The sequence below is a fragment of the Triticum urartu genome, chromosome 6A, assembly GCF_056163025.1.
Source record: "Triticum urartu cultivar PI428250 chromosome 6A, HENAU_Tu73, whole genome shotgun sequence".
NCBI classification, from domain to species: Eukaryota; Viridiplantae; Streptophyta; class Magnoliopsida; order Poales; family Poaceae; genus Triticum; species Triticum urartu.
Window position 1 is genome coordinate 596,556,830 of NC_141878.1, and position 15,159 is coordinate 596,571,988.

The window sequence follows — 15,159 nt, forward strand, 5'->3', positions numbered from 1 at the left end:
AAACGAAAATAGCTTCAGTTTAACAATATCATTGTCCACATCTTTCTTCTTTTGCATGTCACATAAATCAACAAAGTTATTTAGATGGGTAGCGATGTCTTCACTACGAAGGCCGGCGAATTGATCTTTCATGAAAAGATTCAGCAAAGCAGCATTAATTTCACAAGATTCAGCATCGGTAAGAGGAGCAATCGGAGTGCTAATGTTGTTGGTATTGGCAAAGTCACACAATTTAGTATTATCTTGAGCCATCGTGACAAGCAAGCAATCCAACACACAAGCAAACAAGAAGCAAGCAAAAAGGAGATGGACTAGAAAAGAGAAGGGGAACGGAAAAAGAGGGTGAATAAAACGGCAAGGGTAAAGTGGCGAGAGGAAAACGAGGGGGAAATGGTAAATAATGTAATGCAAGGGATAAGAGTTTGTGATGGGTACTTGGTATGTCTTGACTTGTGCGTAGAGTCCCCGGCAACGGCGCCAGAAATCCTTCTTGCTACCTCTTGAGCACTGCGTTGGTTTTCCCTTGAAGAGGAAAGGGTGATGCAGCAAAGTAGCGTAAGTATTTCCCTCAGTTTTTGAGAACCAAGGTATCAATCGAGTAGGAGGCCACACGCAAGTCCATCGTACCTACACAAACAAATAAGAACGTCACAACCAATGCGATAAAGGGATTGCCAATTCCTTCACGGTCACTTACGAGAGTGAGATCTGATAGATATGATAAGATAATATTTTTGGTATTTTTATAATAAAGATAAAAAGTAAAGATTGCAAAATAAACAGTGTAAGGAATAACTTGATAACGGGAGATTAATATGATGAGAATAGACCCGGGGGCCATAGGTTTCACTAGTGGCTTCTCTCAAGATAGCATAAGTATTACGGTGGGTTAACAAATTACTGTCGAGAAATTGGTAGAAAAGCGAATAATTATTAGAATATCTAGGCATGATCATGTATATAGGCATCACATCCATGACAAGTAGACTGACTCCTGCCTGCATATGCTACTATTACTCCACACATCGACTGCTATCCAGCATGCATCTAGAGTATTAAGTTCATAAGAATAGAGTAACGCATTAGGTAAGATGACATGATGTAGAGGGATAAACTCAAGCAATATAATATAAACCCCATCTTTATTATCCTCGATGGCAACAATATAATACGTGTCATTTCCCTTTCTGTCACTGGGATCGAGCACCGCAAGATTGAACCCGAAGCTAAGCACTTCTCCCATTGCAAGAAAGATCAATCTAGTAGGCCAAACCAAACTGATAATTTGAAGATACTTGCAAAGATAACAAATCATGCATAAAAGAATTCATAGAAGATTCAAATATTCTTCAGAGATAGACTTGATCATAAACCCACAATTCATCGGATCTCGACAAACACACCGCAAAAAGAGTTACATCGAATAGATCTCCAAGAAGATCGAGGAGAGCATTGTATTGAGATCCAAAGAGAGAGAAGAAGCCATCTAGCTACTAGCTATGGACCCGATGGTATGAAGTAAAGTACTCACACATCACCGGAGAGGCCATGGAGTTTACGTAGAGGTCCTCCGTGATTGATGCCCCCTCTGGCGGAGCTCCGGAAAAGGCCCCAAGATGGGATCTCTTGGGTACAAAAGGTTGCGGTGGTGGAAATAGGGTTTCGTGGTGCTCCTAGATGTTTTCGGGGTATATGGATATATATATGAGGAAGAATGTAGCGACCCGACCTCAGACGGTCAAGTCTCTGTGCTTCAGTGTCATCCCTGGATCGGTAATGCTGACACACACAGTACTCGAAGGATTTATAACAGAGTAGCAATCACACACTTATTACATAGAGTGTCTCAAAAGGAGAATTTAATACAATAAATATGGCTTAAGGCCATCTAATACGATAACAATGGAAGGCTTGCAAGATAAAGTGAGTCCATCAACTCCAACGACATAGCTGAGCTGCACGGCAACGACATAACGAACCTTACTCCTCGTCTGAAAAGTCTGCAACATAATACGTTGCAGCCCGAAAACAGGTCATCACATGGAATATGCTGGCAAAATAACACAGTAGAGCAAGAACAGAATAATGCTATCACTACATGCATATTTGGCTGCTGGAAAGCTCTATGGTTAAAGTTTTGCAAAAAGCCAATTTTTCCCTACAACAAAGGAATAGATTTTATTTAACTATCATGGTAGTTGAAACATCATTGAGAAGGTTCCTCCAACTCAATCCGAATTAAAAGTAATTATCAACCCAACAATATTAATTTAGAGTGATGAGATACATATGATAATCCAAGTACTAGATACTCAAGATGTCCATAACCGGGGACACGGCTAACCATGATTAGTTTGTACACTCTGCAGATGTTTGCGCACTTTTCCCCACAAGACTCGATCTCCTCCGTTGGATTTCTCGCACTACACGGTGTTTGAGAAACGGATGACCGAGACACAGTCTTTCAGAAGCATTAGCTCTAACCCCGGGTAAACAGTACCAACCTACATCCCTCTACATCTGCTAGCCTACCACTGGAAGAGGTCATGCAACTTACTCAACTACGCTAGAGCCCATAGTAGCTTGTGGCTAAACACGGAAGTTTCTAGCATGAAATATCTCAGTTCCCTTTGAGCCTGGGTGACGGACCTTAGGATTATCACACGGGTACTCCAGGATATCCTAGGACAACACTGGATTCGCCAGGTGCCCGACAAGCAATCCACCTAGAGGTGTATTAAAGTTGCCACCTTAAGTTGAACCATTAATTAACAATCCTACATCTGTCATGGATTCACTCACCCAAACCACGTGTACGAGCATAGCATAGTAATATAAGAAATACGTAGAAGTAACTCCCAAGGGTTTGATAATAACAAGGCAATAGGTTCTACCTCATCAACAACTTCCCAATCCCACATGTTATCAAGTCCTAACCATGCAATGTTTGAGGGTTGAAACTAATGCATAAAAACTGGGTGATAAAGGGGTATGATCAAAGTGTTACTTGCCTCGCTGATGATCCGCAAAACCTAGAGACTCGTAGTAGCACGCTTCGCACTCCGGGTGTTCTATCACAAACAAACAATAGCATACATAAGCAATCAAGCAAAGACGCACGGGTAAAACACGAATAAGAAGATCTAACCAGAAAGTTCAACTTAAGAACTCCGGTTTGCAAAAAGAATCAAATCGAACGGAGCAACGAAACTCAAACTGCGAAAGAAACAAGATCTGATTACTAATCTGGACTAAAGTCAAATTTTACTGTACCAAAATCTTGTTCAAGTTGGTTAAACGGAAAGAGGGTTTCGAGACGAATATCTAGGCGCTTGAATCGCCTGATTCCGATAAACGAGCGAAAAGATAAACTAAAACGAAAATCAGATCAGAAATCGCGATCGAAAATGATCGTGAAAAATCCATAAAAAGAAAAAATGGACGAACAGGCTAACGAACGAACATTCGCTGTCTGTGGCTAATGAGTGAAGACCGTTCGTTAAAATGAACGTACGGGCGAACGTCCGCTAAGTAACTAAACCGAGAAAACCGGCGAACCGTTCTAAAAAACCGAAACTTGGGTTTGAAAAAAAACCGACGGTTTTACCTAAACCGAAAAAAACCGGATGGTGAGATTCGAACTCCGGCGCGGCTCCGGCGGCTTCCGGCGAGCGGGACAGCGGCGCGGGCAACGGCGGGGTGCGGCGGGGCGGCGCGGGGTGGCATGGGGTGGCGCGGGGCGGCTCAGTAGCGACGACGGCAGCAGCGGCGAGCGGCATGCGGCGACGTCGTTGCAGGGCGGCGGCGGCTACGGCTTGGGGCTCCAGGGGGGCCCGGGTCGGCTTTTAAAGGGGGGGAGGGTGGCTTGCGGGAGGGCGCGGGGAGGCGTGGCCGGCTCGGCCTCGGCGGGCGGCGGCGTGCTGGTCGCGGTCCGGCGGCTTCTCTTTGTTTTTTTAAAATAACGTTCCGACGAAAATAAATCCTAGAAAAATAAATAAAAATCTAAAAATGTCAAATCAAATTTTCAATGTCTAAATAAAATATTTAGAACAAGATGAACATTTTCTTGGCCCTAAAATGCAATTTTGAAAACGTGCAATTTTTCTAATGCAAATAAAATTACAATAAAATCCGAAAAAACAAATATTTGATTTTAATATTTTTCCTCCAATATTTCATTTCTTTTGGAGAAGTCATATTATCTCCTCTCATATATTTTAACATGAAATATTTCCAGAGAGAAAAATAACTAAAACAAAAAAAAAATCCTCGTTTCAATATTTGATAAAATTCAAATATGAAAACAGTGAAATCCCCAACTCTCTTCGAGGGTCCTTGAGTTGCTTAGGATTTCGAGGATCAAGCCAAAATGCAATAAAATATGGTATGCAATGACGACCTAATGTATAACATTCCAAATTGAAATTTGGGATGTTACAAACCTACCCCCTTAAGATGAATCTCGCCCTCGAGATTCGGATTGGCTAGAAAATAGGTGTGGGTGGTCTTTGCGAAGATCATCCTCTCGTTCCTAGGTGGCTTCGTCCTCGGTATGGTGGCTCCACTGAACTTTGCAAAAATTAATAACCTTGCTTCGGGTAACCCGACTGACAAACTCGAGAATCTTGACTGGTTTCTCCTCATAAGTCAAATCATTGTCCAGCTGAATCGCTTCCAGCGGTACTGTGTCTCTCAGAGGAATGTCAGCCATCTCTGCGTGGCACTTCTTCAACTGAGAAATGTGGAACACATCGTGAACTCCTGACAATCCTGCGGGTAATTCCAACTTATAAGCAACTTCTCCCATACGTTCCAAAACTCTGTATGGTCCCACAAAACGTGGCGCTAACTTTCCCTTAACTCCAAAGCGCTTAACTCCTCGGAGTGGTGATACTCAAAGATACACTCTGTCTCCGATTTCATAGACTACCTCCTTGCATTTTGAATCTTCATAACTCTTCTGTCGGGACTGAGCTACCTTCAGTCTATATCTAATCAATTTAACCTTCTCTTCTGATTCCTTAATCAAATCTGGTCCAAACAACTGATGGTCTCCAACTTCATCCCACAACAACGATGTCCTGCACCTCCTTCCGTACAAGGCTTTGAAAGCCATCTTCAAACGGGCCTGGTAACTATTGTTGTATGAGAACTCCGCGTAGGGCAAGTTGTCATTCCAACTAGATCCAGAATCTAGTGCACGAGCTCTCAACATATCCTCTAGAATCTGGTTGACTCTCTCGTTCTGTCCATCTGTTTGCCGGTGAAAAGTTGTATTGAACTCCAGTCTGGTTCCCAAAGTTTCATGCAAATGATTCCAAAACTCTGAGGTAAACTGGGTTCCTCTATCTGATACAATGGTCCTTGGAACTCCATGCAAACATACGATCCTGGTCATGTATATCTTGGCCAACTTGGCACTTGTACAGGTGGTTTTCACTGGGATAAAGTGAGCTACTTTGGTCAAGCAATCAACTACTACCCATATAGAGTCATATCTTGATTTGGTCTTGGGCAATCCGGTGATAAAATCCATGCCAAGCTTATCCCACTTCCATTCGGGTATCGGCATAGGCTGTAACAATTCAGCTTGCTTTTGATGTTCTGCCTTCACTCTTTGACATACATCACATACGGCTACATACTCGGCAATATCCTTCTTCATACCAGTCCACCAGAAACGCTCCTTTAAATCCACATACATCTTGGTGTTTCTGGGGTGTATCGAGTATGCTGAGTCATGAGCCTCCTGAAGTATTAACTTCATGATCTCTGTGTTATTGGGCACATAAACACGGTCCTCAAACCACAAGGTGTCGTGTTCATCCTCATGAAAACCTTTGGCCTTTCCTTTGCTCATTCTCTCTTTTATCTCGGCGATCTCTTTGTCATCTTTCTGAGCTTCTCGAATCTTTCCTAACAATGTAGACTGAACTTCCATTGTTGCAACAAAACCTCTAGGTACAATCTCCAATCGAAGTTCCCTGAGATCCTCTACTAACTCCTTTGGCAATCTGCACTTATGAGTGTGTTGGCATAACTCTTCCGGCTCAAAGCGTCTGCTACGACGTTGGACTTGCCTGGGTGATAGTGAAGCTTCATGTTATAATACTTTATAAGCTCCAACCATCTCCTCTGCCTAAGGTTCAGCTCCTTCTGTGTGAAAATGTACTTCAAACTCTTATGATTGGTGTACACATCGCAATGGTTTTCAATAAGGTAATATCTCCAAGTCTTCAACGCATGCACTACGGCAGCCAACTCCAAATCATGCGTGGCATAATTTAACTCCTGCGGTTTCAGCTGTCGCGAGGCATATGAAACAACTCTTCCGTCCTGCATCAGTACTCCTCCAAGTCCTAAGCAAGATGCATCGCAATACACTTGGAAATCCTCGCGTATATCCGGCAGAATCAGTACTGGGGCTGTAGTCAGACGTTTCTTTAACTCCTGAAAACTCGCTTCACATTCTTTCGTCCATTTAAATTTGGTATCCTTCTTCAATAGCTCTGTCATTGGCTTCGCAATCTTGGAAAAGTTCTCAATGAATCTCCGGTAGTATCCTGCGAGTCCAAGAAAACTGCGGATCTCGGTAACTGAAGTGGGTGCCAACCATTCATTGACTGACTGAACCTTGGTGGGTCTACTTCTATACCTTCTCCTGATATAACATGTCCAAGGAATCCAACTTCTTTCAACCAAAACTCACATTTGCTGAACTTGGCATACAACTGATGTTCCCTGAGTTTCTCAAGAACTAAACGCAAATGCTCCTTGTGCTCCTCTTCATTCTTCGAGTATACCATTATATCATCAATGAACACCACAACAAACTTATCCAAATATTCCATGAACACCTTGTTCATCATGCTCATGAAATAGGCATGGGCGTTAGTGAAGGAAATATGCCCTAGAGGCAATAATAAAGTTATTATTTATTTCCTTATATCATGATAAATGTTTATTATTCATGCTAGAATTGTATTAATCGGAAACATAATACATGTGTGAATACATAGACAAACAGAGTGTCACTAGTATGCCTCTACTAGACTAGCTTGTTAATAAAAGATGGTTATGTTTCCTAACCATGGACAAAGAGTTGTTATTTGATTAACGGGATCACATCATTAGGTGAATGATCTGATTGACATGACCCATTCCATTAGCTTAGCACCTGATCATTTAGTATGTTGCTATTGCTTTCTTCATGACTTATACATGTTCCTATGACTATGAGATTATGCAACTCCCGTTTACCGGAGGAACACTTTGTGTGCTACCAAACATCACAACGTAACTAGGTGATTATAAAGGTGCTCTACAGGTACGTCCAAAGGTACATGTTGGGTTGGCGTATTTCGAGATTAGGATTTGTCACTCCGATTGTCGGAGAGGTATCTCTGGGCCCTCTCGGTAATGCACATCACATAAGCCTTGCAAGCATTGCAACTAATGAGTTAGTTGTGAGATGATGTATTACAGAACGAGTAAAGAGACTTGCCGGTAACGAAATTGAACTAGGTATTGAGATACCGACGATCGAATCTCGGGCAAGTAACATACCGATGACAAAGGGAACAACGTATGTTGTTATGCGGTCTGACCGATAAAAGATCTTCGTAGAATATGTAGGAGCCAATATGAGCATCCAGGTTCCGCTATTGGTTATTGATCGGAGACATGTCTCGGTCATGTCTACATTGTTCTCGAACCCGTAGGGTCCGCACGCTTAAGGTTTCGATGACAGTTATACTATGAGTTTATGCATTTTGATGTACCGAAGTTTGTTCGGAGTCCCGGATGTGATCACAGACATGACGAGGAGTCTCGAAATGGTCGATACATAAAGATTGATATATTGGAAGCCTATATTTGGATATCGGAAGTGTTCCGGGTGAAATCGGGATTTTACCGGAGTACCGAGAGTTTACCGGAACCCCCCGGGAGGTATATGGGCCTTAGTGGGCCTTAGTGGAAGAGAGGAGAGGTGGCCAGGGTTGGGCCGCGCGCCCCTCCCCCTAGTCCGAATAGGACAAGGAGAGGGGGCCGGCGCCCCCCCTTCCTTCTCTCTCTCTCCTCTTTCCCCTCCTCCCGAATCCTATTCCAACTAGGAAAGGGGGGGAATCCTACTCCCGGAGGGAGTAGGACTCCTCCTGGCGCGCCCTCTCCTGGCCGGCCGCACCCCCCCTTTGATCCTTTATATACGGAGGCAGGGAGCACCCCTAGAGACACAAGTGAAGGAAATATGCCCTAGAGGCAATAATAAAGTTATTATTTATTTCCTTATAATCATGATAAATGTTTATTATTCATGCTAGAATTGTATTAACCGGAAACATAATACATGTGAGAATACATAGACAAACAAAGTGTCACTAGTATGCCTCTACTTGACTAGCTCGTTAATCAAAGATGGTTATGTTTCCTAACCATGAACAATGAGTTGTTATTTGATTAACGAGGTCACATCATTAGTTGAATGATTTGATTGACATGACCCATTCCATTAGCTTAGCACCCGATCGTTTAGTATGTTGCTATTGCTTTCTTCATGACTTATACATGTTCCTATAACTATGATATTATGTAACTCCCATTTGCCGGAGGAACACTTTGGGTGCTACCAAACGTCACAACGTAACTGGGTGATTATAAAGGAGCATTACAGGTGTCTCCAAAGGTAGATGTTGGGTTGGCGTATTTCGAGATTAGGATTTGTCACTCCGATTGTCGGAGAGGTATCTCTGGGCCCTCTCGGTAATGCACATCACATAAGCCTTGCAAGCATTGCAACTAATGAGTTAGTTGCGGGATGATGTATTACAGAATGAGTAAAGAGACTTGCCGGTAACGAGATTGAACTAGGTATTGGATACCGACGATCGAATCTCGGGCAAGTAACATACCGATGACAAAGGGAACAACGTATGTTGTTATGCGGTCTGACCGATAAAGATCTTCGTAGAATATGTAGGAGCCAATATGGGCATCCAGGTCCCGCTATTGGTTATTGACCGGAGACGTGTCTCGGTCATGTCTACATTGTTCTCGAACCTGTAGGGTCCGCACGCTAAAGGTTACGATGACAGTTATATTATGAGTTTATGCATTTTGATGTACCGAAGGTTGTTCGGAGTCCCGGATGAGATCACGGACATGACGAGGAGTCTCGAAATGGTCGAGACATAAAGATTGATATATTGGAAGCCTATATTTGGACATCGGAAGTGTTCCGGGTGAAATCGGGATTTTACCGGAACCCCCCCCCCCCCGGGAGCCATATGGGCCTTAATGGGCTTTAGTGGAAAGGAGAAAGGGGCAGCCCAAGGTGGCTGCGCACCTCCCCCCTCCCCTAGTCCTATTAGGACAAGGAGAGGTGGCCGGCCCCCCTCTCCCTCTTTCCCCCTCGGGGAATCCTAGTCCAACTAGGATTGGGGGGGAGTCCTACTCCCGGAAGGAGTAGGACTCCTCCTGCGCCCTCCTCCTGGCCGGCGCCCCCCTCCCCCTTGGCTCCTTTATATACTGAGGCAGAGGCACCCCAGAAACACACAAGTTGATCCACGTGATCTATTCCTTAGCCGTGTGCGATGCCCCCAGCCACCATAGTCCTTGATAATACTGTAGCGGAGTTTAGGCGAAGCCCTGCTGCTGTAGTACATCAAGATCTTCACCACGCCGTCGTGCTGACGGAACTCTTCCCCGACACTTTGCTGGATCGGAGTCCGGGGATCGTCATCGAGCTGAACGTGTGCTAGAACTCGGAGGTGCCGTAGTTTCGGTGCTTGATCGGTCGGGCCGTGAAGACGTACGACTACATCAACCACGTTGTGCTAACGCTTCCATTGTCGATCTACAAGGGTACATAGATTACACTCTCCCCTCTCGTTGCTATGCATCACCATGATCTTGCGTGTGCGTAGGAATTTTTTTGAAATTACTACGTTACCGGACAGTGGTATCAGAGCCAGGTTTTATGTGTTGATGTTATTTGCACGAGTAGAACACAAGTGAGTTGTGGGCGATATAAGTCATACTGCTTACCGGCATGTCATACTTTGGTTCGGCGGTATTGTTGGACGAAGCGGCCCAGATCGACATTACGCGTACGCTTACACGAGACCGGTTCTCCCGACGTGCTTTGCACAAAGGTGGCTAGCGGGTGACAGTTTCTCCAACTTTAGTTGAACCGAGTGTGGCTACGCCCGGTCCTTGCGAAGGTTAAAACAGCACCAACTTGACAAACTATCGTTGTGGTTTTGATGCGTAGGTAAGATTGGTTCTTGCTTAATCCCGTAGCAGCCACGTAAAACTTGCAACAACAAAGTAGAGGATGTCTAACTTGTTTTTGCAGGGCATGTTGTGGTGTGATATGGTCAAGACATGATGCTAAATTTTATTGTATGAGATGATCATGTTTTGTAACCGAGTTATCGGCAACTGGCAGGAGCCATATGGTTGTCGCTTTATTGTATGCAATGCAATCGCGCTGTAATGCTTTACTTTATCACTAAGCAGTAGCGATAGTCGTGGAAGCATAAGATTGGCGAGACGACAACGATGCTACGATGGATACCAAGGTGTCGCGCCGATGACGGTGGTGATCATGACGGTGCTTCGAAGATGGAGATCACAAGCACAAGATGATGATGGCCATATCATATCACTTATATTGATTGCATGTGATATTTATCTTTTATGCATCTTATCTTGCTTTGATTGACGGTAGCATTATAAGATGATCTCTCACTAATTATCAAGAAGTGTTCTCCCTGAGTATGCACCGTTGCGAAAGTTCTTCGTGCTGAGACACCACGTGATGATCGGGTGTGATAGGCTCTACGTTCAAATACAACGGGTGCAAAACAGTTGCACACGCGGAATACTCAGGTTATACTTGACGAGCCAAGCATATACAGATATGGCCTCGGAACACGGAGACCGAAAGGTCGAGCGTGAATCATATAGTAGATATGATCAACATAGTGATGTTCACCAATGAAGCTACTCCATCTCACGTGATGATCGGACATGGTTTAGATGATTTGGATCACGTCATCACTTAGAGGATTAGAGGGATGTCTATCTAAGTGGGAGTTCTTTAAGTAATATGATTAATTGAACCTAAATTTATCATGAACTTAGTACCTGATAGTATCTTGCTTATTCATGTTTGATTGTAGATAGATGGCCCGTGCTGTTGTTCCGTTGAATTTTAATGCGTTCCTTGAGAAAGCAAAGTTGAAAGATGATGGTAGCAATTACACGGACTGGGTCCGTAACTTGAGGATTATCCTCATTGCTGCACAGAAGAATTACGTCCTGGAAGCACCGCTGGGTGCGAGGCCTGCTGCTGGAGCAACACCAGATGTTATGAACGTCTGGCAGAGCAAAGCTGATGACTACTCGATAGTTCAGTGTGCCATGCTTTATGGCTTAGAATCGGGACTTCAATGACGTTTTGAACGTCATGGAGCATATGAGATGTTCCAGGACTTGAAGTTAATATTTCAAGCAAATGCCCGGATTGAGAGATATGAAGTCTCCAATAAATTCTATAGCTGCAAGATGGAGGAGAATAGTTCTGTTAGTGAGCATATACTCAAAATGTCTGGGTATAATAATCACTTGATTCAATTGGGAGTTAATCTTCCAGATGATTGCTTCATTGACAGAATTCTCCAATCACTGCCACCAAGCTACAAGAGCTTCGTGATGAACTATAATATGCAAGGGATGAATAAGACTATTCCCGAGCTCTTCGCAATGCTGAAAGCTGCAGCGGTAGAAATCGAGAAGGAGCATCAAGTGTTGATGGTCAACAAGACCACTAGTTTCAAGAAAAAGGGCAAAGGGAAGAAGAAGGGGAACTTCAAAAAGAACAGCAAGCAAGTTGCTGCTCAAGAGAAGAAACCCAAACCTGGACCTAAGCCTGAAACTGAGTGCTTCTACTGCAAGCAGATTGGTCACTGGAAGCGGAACTGCCTCAAGTATTTGGCGGATAAGAAGGATGGCAAGGTGAACAAAGGTATATGTGATATACATGTTATTGATGTGTACCTTACTAATGCTCGCAGTAGCACTTGGGTATTTGATACTGGTTCTGTTGCTAATATTTGCAACTCGAAACAGGGACTACGGATTAAGCGAAGATTGGCTAAGGACGAGGTGACGATGCGCGTGGGAAATGGTTCCAAAGTCAATGTGATCGCAGTCGGCACGCTACCTCTACATCTACCTTCGGGATTAATATTAGACCTAAATAATTGTTATTTGGTGCCAGCATTAAGCATGAACATTATATCTGGATCTTGTTTGATGCGAGACGGTTATTCATTTAAATCAGAGAATAATGGTTGTTCTATTTACATGAGTAATATCTTTTATGGTCATGCACCCTTAAAGAGTGGTCTATTCTTATTAAATCTCGATAGTAGTGACACACATTTTGATAGTGTTGAAACCAAAAGATGGAGAGTTGATAATGATAGTGCAACTTATTTGTAGCACTGCCGTTTAGGTCATATCGGTATAAAGCGCATGAAGAAACTCCATACTGATGGGCTTTTGGAACCACTTGATTATGAATCACTTGGTACTTGCGAACCGTGCCTTATGGGTAAGATGACAAAAACACCGTTCTCCGGTACTATGGAGAGAGCAACAGATTTGTTAGAAATCATACATACAGATGTATGTGGTCCGATGAATATTGAGGCTCATGGCGGATATCGTTATTTTCTCACCTTCACAGATGACTTAAGCAGATATGGGTATATCTACTTAATGAAACACAAGTGTGAAACGTTTGAAAAGTTCAAAGAATTTCAGAGTGAAGTTGAAAATCACCGTAACAAGAAAATAAAATTCCTACGATCTGATCGTGGAGGAGAATATTTGAGTTACGAGTTTGGTGTACATTTGAAACAATGTGGAATAGTTTCGCAACTCACGCCACCCGGAACACCACAGCATAATGGTGTGTCTGAACGTCGTAATCGTAGTTTACTAGACATGGTACGATCTATGATGTCTCTTACTGATTTACCGCTATCGTTTTGGGGATACGCTCTAGAGACGGCCGCATTCACGTTAAATAGGGCACCATCAAAATCCGTTGAGACGACGCCTTATGAACTGTGGTTTGGCAAGAAACCGAAGTTGTCGTTTCTGAAAGTTTGGGGCTGCGATGCTTATGTGAAAAAGCTTCAACCTGATAAGCTCGAACCCAAATCAGAAAAATGTGTCTTCATAGGGTATCCGAAGGAAACTATTGGATACACCTTCTATCACAGATCCGAAGGCAAGACTTATGTTGCTAAATTCGGAAACTTTCTGGAGAAGGAGTTTCTCTCGAAAGAAGTCAGTGGGAGGAAAGTAGAACTTGACGAGGTAACTGTACCTACTCTCTTATTGGAAATTAGCACATCACAGAAACCTGTTTCTGTGACACCTACACCAATTAGTGAGGAAGCTAATGATGATGATCATGAAACTTCAGGACAAGATACTACTGAACCTCGTAGATCAACCAGAGTAAGATCCGCACCAGAGTGGTACGGTAACCCTGTTCTGGAAGTCATGCTACTAGATCATGATGAACCTACGAACTATGAAGAAGCGAGGGTGAGCCCAGATTTCACAAAATGGCTTGAAGCCATGAAATCTGAGATGAGATCCATGTATGAGAACAAAGTATGGACTTTGGTTGACTTGCCCAATGATCGGCAAGCAATTGAGAATAAATGGATCTTCAAGAAGAAGACGAACGCTGACGGTAATATTACTGTCTACAAAGCTCGACTTGTCGCAAAAGGTTTTCGGCAAGTTCAAGGGATTGACTATGATGAGACCTTCTCACCCGTAGCGATGCTTAAGTCTGTCCAAATCATGTTAGCAATTGCCACATTTTATGATTATGAAATTTGGCAGATGGATGTCAAAACTGCATTCCTGAATGGATTTCTGGAAGAAGAGTTGTATATGATGCAACCAGAAGGTTTTGTCGATCCAAAGGGAGCTAACAAAGTGTGCAAGCTCCAGCGATCCATTTATGGACTGGTGCAAGCCTCTCGGAGTTGGAATAAACACTTTGATAGTGTGATCAAAGCATTTGGTTTTATACAGACTTTTGGAGAAGCCTGTATTTACAAGAAAGTGAGTGGGAGCTCTGTAGCATTTCTGATATTATATGTGGATGACATATTACTAATTGGAAATGATATAGAATTTCTGGATAGCATAAAGGGATACTTGAATAAGAGTTTTTCAATGAAAGACCTCGGTGAAGCTGCTTACATATTAGGCATTAAGAAGTTCAAAATGGATCAAGCAAAGAAAGGATTCTTGCCTGTGTTACAAGGTGTGAAATTGAGTAAGACTCAATGCCCGACCACTGCAGAAGATAGAGAGAATATGAAAGATGTTCCCTATGCATCAACGATAGGATCTATCATGTATGCAATGCTGTGTACCAGACCTTATGTGTGCCTTGCTATAAGTCTAGCAGGGAGGTACCAAAGTAATCCAGGAGTGGATCACTGGACAGTGGTCAAGAACATCCTGAAATACCTGAAAAGGACTAAGGATATGCTTCTCGTATATGGAGGTGACAAAGAGCTCGTCGTAAAAGGTTACGTTGATGCAAGCTTTGACACTGATCTGGACAATTCTAAATCGCAAACCGGATACGTGTTTACATTAAACGGTGGAGCTGTCAGTTGGTGCAGTTCTAAACAAAGCATCGTAGCAGGATCTACATGTGAAGCGGAGTACATAGCTGCTTCGGAAGCAGCGAACGAAGGAGTCTGGATGAAGGAGTTCATATCCGATCTAGGTGTCATACGTAGTGCATCGGGTCCAATGAAAATCTTTTGTGACAATACTGGTGCAATTGCCTTGGCAAAGGAATCCAGATTTCACAAGAGAACCAAGCACATCAAGAGACGCTTCAATTCCATCTGGGATTTAGTCCAGGTGGGAGACATAGAAATTTGCAAGATACATACGGATCTGAATGTTGCAGACCCATTGACTAAGCCTCTTCCACAAGCAAAACATGATCAGCACCAAGACTCCATGGGTGTAAGAATCATTACGGTGTAATCTAGATTATTGACTCTAGTGCAAGTGGGAGACTGAAGGAAATATGCCCTAGAG